The following is a 14311-nucleotide window of genomic DNA, read 5'->3' as shown; positions in this document are numbered from 1 at the left end:
TGATTTGGGATTATGATATTTTTTAGATATAGTGACACCTGGCTGAATTTAGACCACTTTTTTGACCTTTTATCTTGGTTCACACTTATCTGTTCGTTCTTGAATTACTTCAAGAAAGTGGGCATATATTCATTAACAAATTTGGACATAAAAAATCAACAAATTTGAAAAAACTAAAAATTTTAATTTCTGATCAATCCACTCTTGAAAAAATTAAGAACCAATAAAAATAACAAATCTTTACTGATTTAACAGTCTGACTCTATGTGTACCTCTGTTGTAATACCCATGTGTTTGGGTTCTTTCTTCTAAGTGAATAATAAGGGTTTGATTCCCTGATGGTAGCAAACTATATGAAGGCAAAGAAACCACATCTTACATACTTCTAATTCTTAATTCAGTAGAATACTTCTCATATAATAGACAGTAGTTTAATAGAACTAAACAGCTGATAGTTTTATCAAACTTGAAATCTGTTAATGAAGAATAAAGGGAAATAAAAACAGTGTTTCCCTGAGTAGGATCTGTGAGGTCTCTCAGAACGTATCCAGCCATGTAATATGAAGAATGAAGACATTTATTGAAGAAGGTACAAGATACAACAAACATTGGCTCTGGCTGGTGTGGCTCAAGTGGATTCAGTTCCAGCCTATGAACTAAAGGATCACTGGTTCAATTCCCAGTCGGGGCACATGCCTGGCTTGTGTGGGCCAGATCCCCAGTAGGGAGCAAAAGAGAGACAACCACACGTTGATATTTCTCTCCCTTTTTCTCCCGCCATTCCCTTCTCTAAAAATAAACAAAAAATATTTTAAAAAGATACAAGAAACCGTACATAGGCCAATGACACCTCAGCCTTCAAAGCAGGGGACTTCACACAGTTCATCCAATAGTCATCAGCCGCCTCATTGTATTTTCCTTATTCTCATCCACAGTCTGAAATCTCTTCCTTTTCAAAAGTGATTTTAGTTTTTGGAAAAGCCAAAATTTGCAGAGCACCAAATGTGGGCTGTAGAGGAGCTGAATCACCTGGGTGACTTGATGTTTTGCCAAAAAACTCTACATGAGACATGATGCATGAGCAAGTGTATTGTCATGATGAAGCTGCCAATCACCAGTTGCCATAGCCGCAGCCATTTTCATCACATTGTAACTCTCAAACCAATGAAGGACATTGAGGTAGTACTTCTTATTAAATGTTTGGCCTGTAGGGGCGTACATGTTGTAGACAACACCTTCCCAATCAAAACACACAGTTAACATGGTCTTGAATTTGCCGTGACTTTGCTGCACCTTCTTTGGGTGTGGAGAATCAGGTGACTTTCATCGGGATAAACTGGCCTTTGTTCCCAATCATAGCTATAGACCCATGATTCATCTCCAGTTATGACCTTGAAGAAATCTGATTCATATTTAGTGGTTTGAATCAAGTTACTAGCAACTGCTTCACAATATTTCTTCTGCTGTAGTAGCAGAAGCTGCAGAATGAATTTTGCCATGACACATTTTATGCCAAGATCCCGCATCAGAATCTTGGACACAGTAGTTTTTGGAATCCCCGGATCAGCTTCTAGTTCTCACACTGTCAGTCTTTGATCTTTTGTTGACTACAGCACATACACATTCAACATTCTCAGGTGTTCTTCTGGTTGTAAGCCTTCCAGAATGGGGGTCACTTTCCATAGATTCTTGACTGTCTTTGAAGAATTTGTGCCACACTTTTTTTGTGTGCTGCACTCATTGCATTTTCCCTGAAAGCCTTCTGAATCATTTAAATAGTTTCTACAGAGAAATGTTCAAACTTAACACAAAATTTGATGCAGACTTGTTGCTCTACTTGCTCAGTCATTTTGAATGTGGCAGCCACACTGTAGACATGCTCATTCAATAGCATCTACTGCCCCCATGGACTAGTTTAGTGAAATCACTATTGTTCACACATGTGCATTCCAGTCCACTCTCCTTGGCTGCCAGGTTACATGCATGTTGCAAAAACTATTCTCATTACATTAACAATGGCTGGACTTTTTCTGGACAGTTGGCAACCTGGAGAATGTAGTGCAAAATTGGGTGAAGGGACAGTGAATGAGGCAATTTAGATAACTAATAAGTGTGTGGTCAGTCTAAAAGTCCTTTCAGAAAGGACTTCTGACAGCCTGAACATGGTGGTTCCTCAGTCCCCACCACTTGGTTAGAGGCATCAGAACTGGAATTCTGGAGACTCTCAATCTCAGGAGCACAGGCAAAGACCACAGATTACCTGGAGATTGACAGAGTGGGGGAGCAGGCTCTTCCACAGGAATGGCCTGGCTGTCTTCCACTGTGTACATTTGGGACAGAGTTCAGGCCAGGCTTTATCCAAACCAAAATATCAGCAAAATTGTCCAGCAGCTTCTTCACTTTACAAGGGGTAGCCCATAGTTTTATTTTTCAATAAAGGTTGTTGCTAGTAAGTGAAAACAAGCTTTCTTTTTTAGCACTAATTAGAATTTCTTTCCTTTTTTCCCTCAAGGATAAAGTTTTACATTTTCCTTATCCTTCATTCCAGTGCCAATTTTTTTGTCCCTGGTTGGGGGCACTACTGAGTAACTGTTAGGATATGTTAGTTTAGTCCTTTAAGACACATCCTCATTTCCCTCTTTAGCTCTTCCTGCATCATACATGATGTGTGTGTGAGTTCATTTTTGTCGCTGTGGATTTCAGATTGCCAGGGTACTGTGTTAGCAACTCCCAGTGAAAAAGGTGTCTCAGTGGGAATTAGGGATGTAGGTTACAACTGCACCTCTGCCATTCACTGACATCTGAGAGACAGGACACAGGTCATATGGATTGATTTGAAATCTATGAATGGTTTGATTATGGCACTGTTAATACCATGGTTTTGACTATGTTAACCAGTGCATCTCAAGAAGATGTAACAACATAAGGGCCTGATGGAGGAACATGAGCTAGACACAGCTTTAATCAATATTTCCCCCTTCTCTTTCTGAAGAAAAAGAGAAGGGAAAAAAATAAGCTTTCCTTCCTCTACCTATCTCAATAACACAGTGTTGATGAGATAATGTAGCTGGAAGTATCTTATCAATGCAAGACCACATGTTAAATAAAGCCTAGGTATTAGTGTAACAGGAAGTGCATCCGCAGGTTTTGTTCCTTAAAATACATTCAGGCAGTAAACAATAACATCTGCATCCTTAGGAGGAGGCACTGATAAATATTTCAAAAACACTGTACACATCCACAACAGAGATGGTATCTAATGCCCAGCAGGTATTCAGCCAACAAGAATTTCTGAGTGTCTTATAATAACTTGCCTGGTTAAGTGTGTTACAATTGCAGTCTTGTAAAAATCTGTATGATGGAGTTTCTGGAAAATCTCATGAAAGATGCTATCTTAGTGTCACAAACTTGCTAATAACATTAACGGCTTAAAAATCATTATTTTCCCAAGTGTGCCTGAGAGTTTATTAATATATTCAGTACATTCAGACCCTAAACCAGCCATACTTAATTTAAGGCAGAAATCAATATTGTGGTGGTTGTTACAGCGAGGACACCAGTCCTTCCCAATCAATTAACCAAATAGTGCCAGCGTATTAGTGTTCAAGAAAGAGGAATCTACATGGATTTTGTAGCATAAGTTAGTAGAGGAAGCAGCTGAGAAAACAAATGTTTTTAAATTGATAGTCCATCTCAATCTCATCCCTTTTTCTCTGGGTCCTTTCATCTTGCTGTCTCCTTCCCTTCTTTCTGGTTGTGACATATTTCCTATTAGTGAGGGTGATTCTCAATGGCTGCAGTGAAGAACTTGTCCACAGGAAGGCCCATAGAACACTGGCAGAGAAGAGATTACTACTTTATTCCCTCCTTCCCACCTCACCATGTGAATGGCCTCACATGATACAGTTATATTTGAAGCCTCTAAAAGTACTCTCAGCTCTGTTTTCATTTGAAATGTCTGCAGACGTGTGTGGCTGGGAGCTCCTGCAGAAGCATTTGCTTTTTCTTCTTGTAGGACAATTGTTGGGCTCCAGGGGTCAAATAGACTCCATAGGACTTTCCCACTCATAAGTAAAAGAAATCCTCCTTGGACATTTTTACCCTCCACAACAATTTCATCTCCCTCTTCTTCTCTTTCCTACTACTGTCAAGGGTATTGAACATGGTGTCTGCACTCCAGAACTTTCTCACTAACCTCTTTTCAGCACAGTTGCTGTCCCCTTCAGTTGACTAAAACTGCTTCTTTCGATGTTGTACTCAAACTACTCTTCTAGTGCCCCAAACCATTGGCCTTTTCTTGGCCCTCACTTCTTCAACTTTTGTACAAGTCAAACATAATTCATTATTCTCTATGCATTAGAGCTTTATTTTTTCTGCATCTTTTGACCTTGTACCACCTAGATATTCTCTCCACTTCTCTGACCACTTCTGCCTTTGGCTAGTTTCTTTTTCTCCTCTGATACTGAAACAGGCATTTGACAAGGCTTTGCCTTTACCCCAAGTGTCTTATCCTTGACTTATCTTTTTGATCTTTGCCATTCATCAAAATTTGAACTAAGCATTGGACTCAAACTTCTAATTCTCTCTGGATGATGTTGACTGCCTGGATGATATACCATTGCCACAAATGAAAAATCAGGACTTCTAGCCAAGATGGAGGCATAGGTGGAAACAATGTGCCTCCTCACACAACCAAAATTAAGGACAGCAAAGATTTAGAAACAGAAACACAACCAGAACAGAACATTGAACTGTACAAAAGTCCAACAACCATTCAACCAGAACAGTAAGAGAAGTGTAGTACGTGGCCGGCAGAGAGGGATTGAGGCAGGAAAAGGCTGTGGCTGCCGTACCAGGAACACAGGCTGTGCTGGGCTAGCAGACCCCAGGTGCAGGGAGGAAATGAGCAGACCAAGGAAGGCAGTTGGCCGATCGTTGTCACACATTCTTGTGCAGATAAACTAGGCAAAAATGGGCAGGGAGAGACACCGCACAACCCACGGCCCCAGCAATGGGAAATAAAGCCTAAAACACCAATTGAAAAGGTGCCAGGAGAGACTCCCAGCCTCACAGGAGAGTTTGTTGGGGAGACCCACAGGGTCCTAGAATGTACACAAGCCCACCCACCTGGGAACCAGCACCAGAAGGGCCCAATTTGCTTGTGGGAAGGGGCAGAAGGGACTGAAATTCGAGAGAGAGCAGAACAAGTGCTATTGTTCCCTCTCTGATCCTGCCCATACATACAGCATCACAACCCAGCTATGTGGGTTGGCCGGGCCTGGTGAACACCTAAGGCTTTGCCATTCATATGTAACTGGTGTGACCTGACCAAAAATGGCTCAAACAGCAGAACAGATCAAAGCCTCAGAGCCAATACTTATAAGTGACCAAGAGATAGCCAACCTATCAGAAGTACAGTTCAAAAAAATGGTGATCAGGATGCTCACAGAACTGGTTGATTTTGGTCGCAAATTAGATGAAAAAATGAAGGCTACACTAAGTGAAATGAAGGAAAATGCACAGAAAACCAATAGTGATAGAAAGAAATCTGGGATTCAAATCAATGGAGTGGACCAGAAGGAAGAAAGAAACAACCAATTTTGAAGAAACAGAATTCAAAAAAATGAGGAGAGGCTTAGGAACCTCCAGGACATCTTTAGACACTCCAATATCCGAATTATAGAGATACCAGAAGGGGAAGAGGAACAGCCATGAGTGGAAAACTTGTTTGAACAAATAATAAAGGAGAACTTCCCCAATCTAGCAAAAGCAATAGACTTCCAGGAAGCCCAGGAAGCTCATAGTGTCCCAAAGAAGGTGGCCCAAGGAGGAACACACTAAGGCACATCATAATTATATTAGCCAAGATTAAAATGAAGGAGAGAATTCTAGAAGCAGCAAGCGATAAGGGGACAGTCACCTACACAGGAGTTCCCACCAGACTGTCAGCTGATTTCTCAAAGAGAAGGGGCTGGAAAGAAGTATTCCAAGTCATGAAAGGCAAGGACCTACATCCAAGATTTCTCTATCCAGCGAAGCTTCCATTTAGAATGGAAGGTCAGATAAAGTACTTCTCAGATAAGGTCAAGTTCAAGGAGCTCATCATCACCAAGCCCTTATTATATGAAATGTTAAAGGGACTTATCTAAGAAAAAAAGATAAAAAATATGAACAGTGAAAGGACAGCAAACTCACAGTTATTAACAACCACACCTAAAACAAAAGCAAACTAAGCAGACACCTAAAACAGGAGTGGAGCCACAGAAATGAAGATCACATGGAAGGTTAGCAACAGGGAGTGGGAGGAGTGGGAGTAGAAGTTACAGAGAATAAGTATCATAGATAGTGGGGGAAAAATAGGCAGGGTGAGTGCAAGAGTAGTGTAGGAAATGTAGAACCTAAAGAACTTATGACACATAGACATGAACTAAAGGGGGGAATGTGGGTGGGAGGTGGTGTGCAGAGTGGAAAGGAATGAAGGGGGGAAATGGGACAAGTGTAATGGCATAATCAATAAAATATATTAAAAAAGAAAAATTAAATTGCATTCCTCCCCTTAAAATGTCTTCTGCTTTTTTCTTCTATTGTTGATTGCTTCCTTCCCTATTTATCCAAATTTGAAACTGGATCATTTCTTGATTTCTCTTTGTCCCTTAAATCTAGCCTGTTTAAAAGCCTCTAAATTACATATTCATAATGTCACTCACATCCATCTTTTCTGTTCTATTTCTATTGATACCACTCAGATTCTGACACTTTGTAACCTGTCCTTGGTGCAATTGCCTTAGCCTCCTCAAGGACCTTTCCTCCTTTCTCTTCTCTGCTTTGAAACTTTCAGTTCCCCAGGTCCCCCTTGCTACTTCCTGTGCCTCTCAGGAAGGGTGTAGCTCCCGCCTGTTTCTCTGGCTCATCTTCTGGGGTTCCCTGTGTATCCTACATGCTCACCTGTAGTTCTTCAGACTCATCCTTGCTTTTCTCCTTCATGGCTAGTCACAGAGTGTTTCCTTCACATACCTGTGTCTACCTTTCCAAACCCCACATATCTTCCTTGTTCTTTCTGAAGCTATGCTTCCTTCATAGAGTCATTACTGATAACCAACTACCAGTTAAATGTGGTCTCTTGTTCTCTGTCTTTTAACACACCCAAGAACTGTATATATTATTCATGTTCCTTATAATGTTCTGTATTATGCTGAAATCATTGATATTCTGCTACTATTCACCAGCTAATTCCTCAATTCTTAAGGTCAGAGATGGGTATTGTTTTCTATGACTTCTAGAGTCTATCACAGTGCTTCACCAAAAGTAGGTGCTTAATTAATGTTTGTTTAATTGAACTGATCACTGATATTTAACAAGTCTTCTCCAATGTGTTCATCTAGTGTGGAAGCATCAGGTCATCTGTTTATTAAAGCTTTTTGGGATAATCAGGCTCTAATTCACATTTTTTTTTACCTTAGAAATTTTAACATACTTTATTAACTTACCAATGTCTAAAACTAAAAATCACATTTATGCTCTTCCTGAATAATATAAAGAAATAGGATATTCCACTTGTTAAAATAACTTATATTGTTATCAGATATTTTTCTTCCATCATTTTTTAACCCATAAAACATTTTTATTATTTTATATTTGAATGTTAGCTTAGGTTATCCACACTTTACTGCCACTTTCTTCATTCACCACTGTTATGTCTCAAACCCTCTAAATGGTATAATTTTTCTTCAGACAGAAGTATGTACATACTGTAATAAATTTCTGGGGGGGTTTGCTTATTTGTTTGTTCTTAAATATCTTCATTTGCCCTCATTTATCAAGATAATTTTCTTTTAACCTATTGAGATAGTCTGCTGTCTTCTGGATAGCATTGTTGCTATTGAATAGTAATCTGTTTTTCTTTTGTAGATAGTCTCTTTAGTCCAAAATTACTTTTAACATATCTATTTGCTTTTTTTAAAGTTTTATTTAGTTATTTTTCAAGTACATTTTTTGTCTATTTCTCCCATCCCAGCCCCCCCGCCCTGTCTCCCCCCTCTCTCCCATTCCCTTCCCCCAGTCCTCATCCCTGTGTCTTTCATACTTGTTCCTCAAAAACAATTCACATTTAAACTTCTCATCTACATGAGAAGCCCTTCAGTTTCTTGGGTAGTAGAGTCAATTTGACATTTTTTTCTTCTAAAAACATCTTTTTAAAAGCCTAGCTTTCTACATGTGAGTAGTTTCAGCTAAATCTCAAAAAAATATGCAGAGGTAATAGTTAACTCAAAGATTTTATTTCTGTTTCACAGTCATTTTTATAATCTGTTTTGGAGTTAGAGGCAAAAACTGTATTAATATTGTAGGCATATGTTCTGATTGCTGAGTATTTTCTTTTTCTAAAAAAAATGTTTATGTATTTTTAGAGAAAGGGGAAAGGAGAGAGAAAGAGAGGGAGAGGAACATCAATGTGTGGTTGCCTCTCACATACTCCCTACTGGGGACCTGTCCACAACCCAGGCATGGGCCTCAATCAGAAATGGAACCAGTGACCCTTTGGTTCACAGGTTGGCACTCAATCCACTAAGCCACACCAGCCAGGGCTGATTGCTGAGTATTTTCTGACACCCCCCACAACTCTTGAGACTTTGTGTCACAATTCTGTAAACTTCCTAATTGTATGTCTATGTCTGGGCTTACGTCCAAACCACCTTTACATAAATTTAACACAAATAATTTAGAGTCTTTTTCTCCTCCAGCTGGCAACCCCAATAAATGCACCCTGTGCACTTCATAGTAGGCTTGCTAGGGAAGGTGGATAAAGTGAACTTCTGCATTAGAGAAGTTAACACGGGGTGTAGCACCCAAAGAAGGATGTAAACATGTCAGTCCATGTCACCTGATAAATAAATACCAGGCCCCAGGTCTCATTGCAGCCACATTAAGATGCTACCCTGGAGAGGTTCTAGGTGAACCAGCCCAGGGTCCTTGTGGTGGGGCACTTTCTGAAATGGACAATCATGAGTTTCAGGGGCTCCACCTTAGTCACCATAGCAGCATCACCATAGCAGCATTTCCTAAGCATGTTTTATTTATTTATTTATTTATTTATTTATTTATTTATTTTTAATTTATTTTTTTATTGATTGTGCCATTACAGTTGTTCTATTCCCCTCCTTCATGTGCCAACCCAAGAGGAAGACACAAGGAAGTAGCAGTTGTGTGGCTACCCTGAGTTTTTATATTTCTCTCTTGCCTCAGTGCCACTCACACTGAGTTCTCTGGGGTGTTTCTAAATGTTTCTCTTATCTCTCTAATCTAGAATCTCATGGCTGTTCCTTCTTCTCAAAACAATATCATTTGTCTGCAACCAGAGAACAGAATAATTTACATGCTCAATTCTGTGTTTCTGGTGGGTAAAAGACTTGTTGGGCAGAGGCAGAAGTGCTACCAGATCATGCCCTCAACTTATTCCACTTTGGGCCGAGCCTGTGGTGACCATAGTTCCCTCAGGATACTTGCCTTTATATGTGATGCCTCCAGGAACTCATCCTGAACCTTAGTTCTAGCAGTGACCCAACCTCTAAGTAGCTGTGGGCTCTAGTGTTTAATCTCTCTAGGCCTTCATTTTCTCATCTGTGAAATGAGAAGCGTGGGTTCTGTGCTTTAAATCCTTTCGTCTCCAATATAACAGGATTCTATTTGTGTGGAGAATCCTGTTGCCAGAAGAGCAAATTTCAAAGGTAGCTTTTCTGAATGGTTAGAATGACTCTGAGTTTGGAGCCTTTCTCTGGTCTTTGACAAGAAAACCACCCAGTCCCGTTTTCTTCCTTGTTTCTTTAGATCTGAGCTACTCCAGCCCATACCTTCCCTGCCTTTTGTGACATAGCACTCTTCTCTTTTCCTACTCTTTTTTTCCTTCAAGACACATATTTTATGTCAGTTTTACACCCTTAAAGTATGTGACATTTTAGACTCTATTTTTGGCAACTTTTATTCTAAGAAATTATCCACTTATTCACCTAGACTTTTATTTTACCCACTGACAGGTATGTTTTTATCTAATTAGTGATTTACAAGAACTAAAAATGCAGTCCTCAGAAATACTTTATTGTTCTGCTGTTGTTGACTGTAACACTTGCACACAGTGGGAATTTTATGTAGGAATGAGTTGTTTCTTCTTGAAACCAGATGAGCCACAGGCCAAGTTCAAGGTGCAATTTAACAGCAGTTGATAACTTGGATCTTAACTTGCACTCGGATTTAGCTTTTACCTCATCTCTTAGTTCAACATAGATTGTTAAAATTAGGTTGTAAAGCATAGAAACTACATCGGAAAAAATACAAAGGAATGACAACAGTGCTTTTGTTAATGAACCTCGCTTTTCATGTCTCAAAGGCAGTGTAAGCTATGCAATAATCTATGTATTTATTTGTAAAACAGTCTGGAGTTAAGGAGCTTATTCAGTTGCTATTGTAAAAATAATTTTCTGAAATTGTGGTCTATCAACAGGAGATAAGATGGTACTTTTTGTTGCCTGCTGAGGCCCATTATGAATATTCTATTTCAGAAGCAAATTACAGTGTAAATACAATGTTCAGATTTATTTATTCCTATAATAGCATTTTTGCAAAGGAGCAATTTCATAATTTGACTTAGCATTCATAGCATACCATCATTTCCAACATCCTTATAACCACTGGTTAATTCACACATCCTTTGGAAGTTGTTTGTACCAGACCCACTTTAAAATAAAATCATCAAATGTTTAAAGATAAAGCAACTTTCCAAGGGCTAACCAGTGACTGGATGTGATTAACAGTTGTCCTTTCCTTCACACATCTGACTAGGAACTTCAGAGCACTTTAAACACAAAGATTAAAGATTAAATAAAGATTAAAGAGCTTTATTAATGCTTCTATTACAGGTGGGGAACTTGGTTGAAAAAATAAATCTAAGTCATCAGTATTTAAATGTAAATAGGACTTGACATGAATGATCATATTAATTGCACTTTTCTCTTGTTTGGTCCTCCTGAGCCATGTTTTTGTTAAAGGAAATGATTAATGGGTAGACTAGTATCTAAAGTTATTTAACTGATTCTCAGCATTGATTGAGAAATGTCTAGTATTTCTAAACACAAATGATAAAAAGAGAACTGAAACTGTCAACCCTCATTGTTGTTTTCATTACATCTTTCCTAGGTTTGACCTTAAGGTTTAAACTATTCATGTTTCTTATCAATGTTGTTTTAGGGTTTGATTTATATATTGATTGTACAGGACCTGAGGTTGATGGTGGGCATAAGTTCACTTTTAAATTTTTATCACAACATACACTTAGAAAAAACTATACATGGTAATAAATTTGGAACTCACAACTTGGAAGTTGGAGTAAATTCAGGTATTTTTTAAAATCATTTATTTGGATACCAGAATTCTTTCTCTGAATAACCCAAATGTTGCCTACACTTCATTCATTCATTCATTCATTTGTTCATTTAATCATCCAAGGAGTATTTATTGACCACCCACAATGTGCCAATTACCTGAGTGATAAGCAGGAAACAAAGTAGACATCATTCCCTGCTCTCATGGTACTTCCCTTCTAGAAAGACAATGGTAAACAAAAGAGATCTGCTACATCTAGAACTGTTTTTGCACTCTCTCTCTGCCCTTCTGGCTTGTGCATCCTTATTATCTTCACCTGCATGTTCCAAGGTAGACTCCCTTGCTTCATCCAGACAAGATGCGTATAAAAATAGTTTGGCTGAGATAATTGTTGGCTAAGCATCAAGTCTCTTTCTGGTTGCTGGTGATCTCTGTTTGCAACACTCTGCTGGGGTTTCAGGCCCTCAATGATTCAGACCTCAGCTGAGCTACTCTTGTTCCCCCCGGTTGCTCAATCTCTCTGCACATATGGTACTCACTGTCTTGTTCTAACTTTAGGTATTGCCTTTTTGGCCTATTATTATAGGTCCCACTCAACCAACCTTCACTCTTCCACAGGACCTGAGTGGTTTCAGGACACAGTGGACATGGACAGAGGGAATATGTGGCTTACAGAGCTTCCCATATGGGTTGGGGTTTCTTTAAAAAGGATGTGTTTGCCCTGGCTGATATACTTCAGTAGATTAAGCACAGGCTGAGAATCACAGAGTCATGTGGGTTTGATTCCCAGTCAGGGCACATGCCTGGTTTTTGGGCCAGGTGCCCAGTGTGGGGTGTGTGAGAGGCAATCACACATTAATATTTCTCTCCCCTCTTTTTCTCCTTCCCCTCTCTCTAAAAATAAATGAAATTTTTAAAATAAAAAAAGAAAGGGATGTGTTTGCCAGAAGTCAGGTCAGCAGGAGATTCATATATGGGAATCTTTCAGTGGGGGACTAAACACAGTCAGCCCTGACTTTTTGGAGTTGGTTTATTATCCTAGCACCCACTTTACTGGCTCTTCAAGTGACACAAATTAAACAGAAAGAATGGAAAGAAGCTGTAGAAATCTTTTCTACCTCATATGTCTAGCCAAGGTATGAAAATAATAGTAATTCAATAAAAATATTTACTACTAAATAAATGATACTACCCCATCCTCATCTCTCTCCACAAAAGATCCCCAAGCACTTCCTGAATATGACTAGTGGCCTATAATATAAAGAGACATTCTTAAGGAGACAGGAACAGAACTTGACCAGTGAGAGGATTTGAGGGCAGATGGGGACTAGGACATTAATGACTAAATAGCCTCCATGTTCAGATCTGAAAGACAAGTAGTCTCAGTAACACAAATAGTAAAAAAAAATAGTAGGTTTCATTTCAAACATTTTGAGATACTTTTGAAATATGCATACAACATTCTATAGCTTTTAAAGTAAGATGATCAAGTTCAATGCTATGAAAATGGGTTTGAACCACTTACTGTTAAAGGAAGGAAGAAAACTGGAGCTAACTTTTCAAACCTATTCTGAAGCCTGTCAAGGATGACAAATATATTTGATATCACAGTATATCTCTGATCTGTAGTACACTTGAGAAAGCTCCTTAGGAAGGATTGGTGTCATAGGCTGCAATGCCTACCATGGACTTCAGGAAAAAGTAGTTTCGCAAGGGCTACAAACCTGCAATTTTTTGAAAAGATTTTATTTATCTATTTATTTTGATGCCCAAAGTCCTCTTGAGGAAATTCTCTTTCTAGCTTGCAAAAGCTGTGGGAGACAATTAATATCATGTGCCCAGTTACAAGAAATATTGATTTCTAAAATGTCATGGTCTCATACCCTATAGGTGCTTGTGGATCTGACATAATACAGCACACACAGGCCCAGTTATAAGACAAGTCAGCTCCAAGTATTTCACACATTTATGAGCACAGGAGCTATTGTATTCAACACTGGATAAAGCTTCTGGGTAGCCACTGAAACTAGGCAAATGATATGGTAATCCAAGTTGCCTTCTATACCAAAGACAGTTGGATATGGTGCAACCATAAACATGGGGAAATTTTCAGAATTTTAGCAGGTAAACAAAAACAAGAAAAACTCAACTAACTCAGGTAAGTGAAACTGCCTGATTGCCAAAAGCTTTGGGTTTTTTGCCCCCAAGGCCGTACACCATTCCCAGAGGTACTGCAATACCATGTGAATGCACAGCATGGACACAGAAAGCTCCTGTTCTATTTCCCTGCTCCAAAAATCCATCTACTATATTGTCCTCAGATAGAAGACATATCAGATGTTAAACTGACAAGAACAGATACTACACTTGATCTTAGCCAAAAGGCTTGAGACATGATCAAAAGGAGGCTTTCAAAGGAAACTTCCACAGAACTAATTTTCCCAGCAAAAGTATATAAATATCAACTGACATTGTTTTATTCAAGCCACAGCTGAGAGCTTGATTAACTGGGAAACACCACAGTTAAATGACATTACATTCTTCATAGTCATCACTCCAATTTCAGTGTCTGCATAGAGAAGTATAGAAGTTACACTGAAATTGTGTCTGCTGAGGAATGACACTATTTCAACTCCCAGGAAAATTATTAAACTCTATAAGTAACTGTCACTTTTTCTTTCAAGGATAGCTTGCACCTTCCATTTTTGTATTGGTTTGGGAACATTTCCTTTGCTGCTTGGTTATGTATCTTCAGGAAGCAAATTCTTTGGCACTTGCACAGGTTTAGAACAAAACCAACATTAGAAGTAATAAAAACACAGGTAAAAGTCTTACTTTAATCAGAAGTTCACAACTGCAGATTCATTTGCATATCTTAGGAAGCCAAAAAGATGTTAAATTTTTAACCAATTAGCAAAAATATGTGCCACAGATTTTAATG

The 14311-nt window shown here is 38.9% G+C and overlaps 1 protein-coding gene and 1 non-coding gene across 6 annotated transcripts in view; one reads left to right on the top strand and one right to left on the bottom strand.

Annotated features, from left to right (window-relative positions):
- Positions 1 to 14311, top strand: part of NRP1 (neuropilin 1) — a 199200-nt gene that overhangs the window by 14622 nt on the left and 170267 nt on the right. The gene's annotated exons all lie outside the window — the stretch shown is intronic.
- Positions 13577 to 13768, bottom strand: LOC119035901 (U2 spliceosomal RNA). Its single transcript, XR_005079899.2, has one exon. It is a non-coding gene; the product is annotated as a U2 spliceosomal RNA (small nuclear RNA).

This window comes from Artibeus jamaicensis, unplaced genomic scaffold (assembly GCF_021234435.1).
Source record: "Artibeus jamaicensis isolate MK-2021 breed Jamaican fruit bat unplaced genomic scaffold, CSHL_Jam_final contig_515, whole genome shotgun sequence".
Classification (NCBI taxonomy): domain Eukaryota; kingdom Metazoa; phylum Chordata; class Mammalia; order Chiroptera; family Phyllostomidae; genus Artibeus; species Artibeus jamaicensis.
Note: the sequence above shows the minus strand (reverse complement) of the source record. Positions and strands in the feature narration are given on the sequence as shown.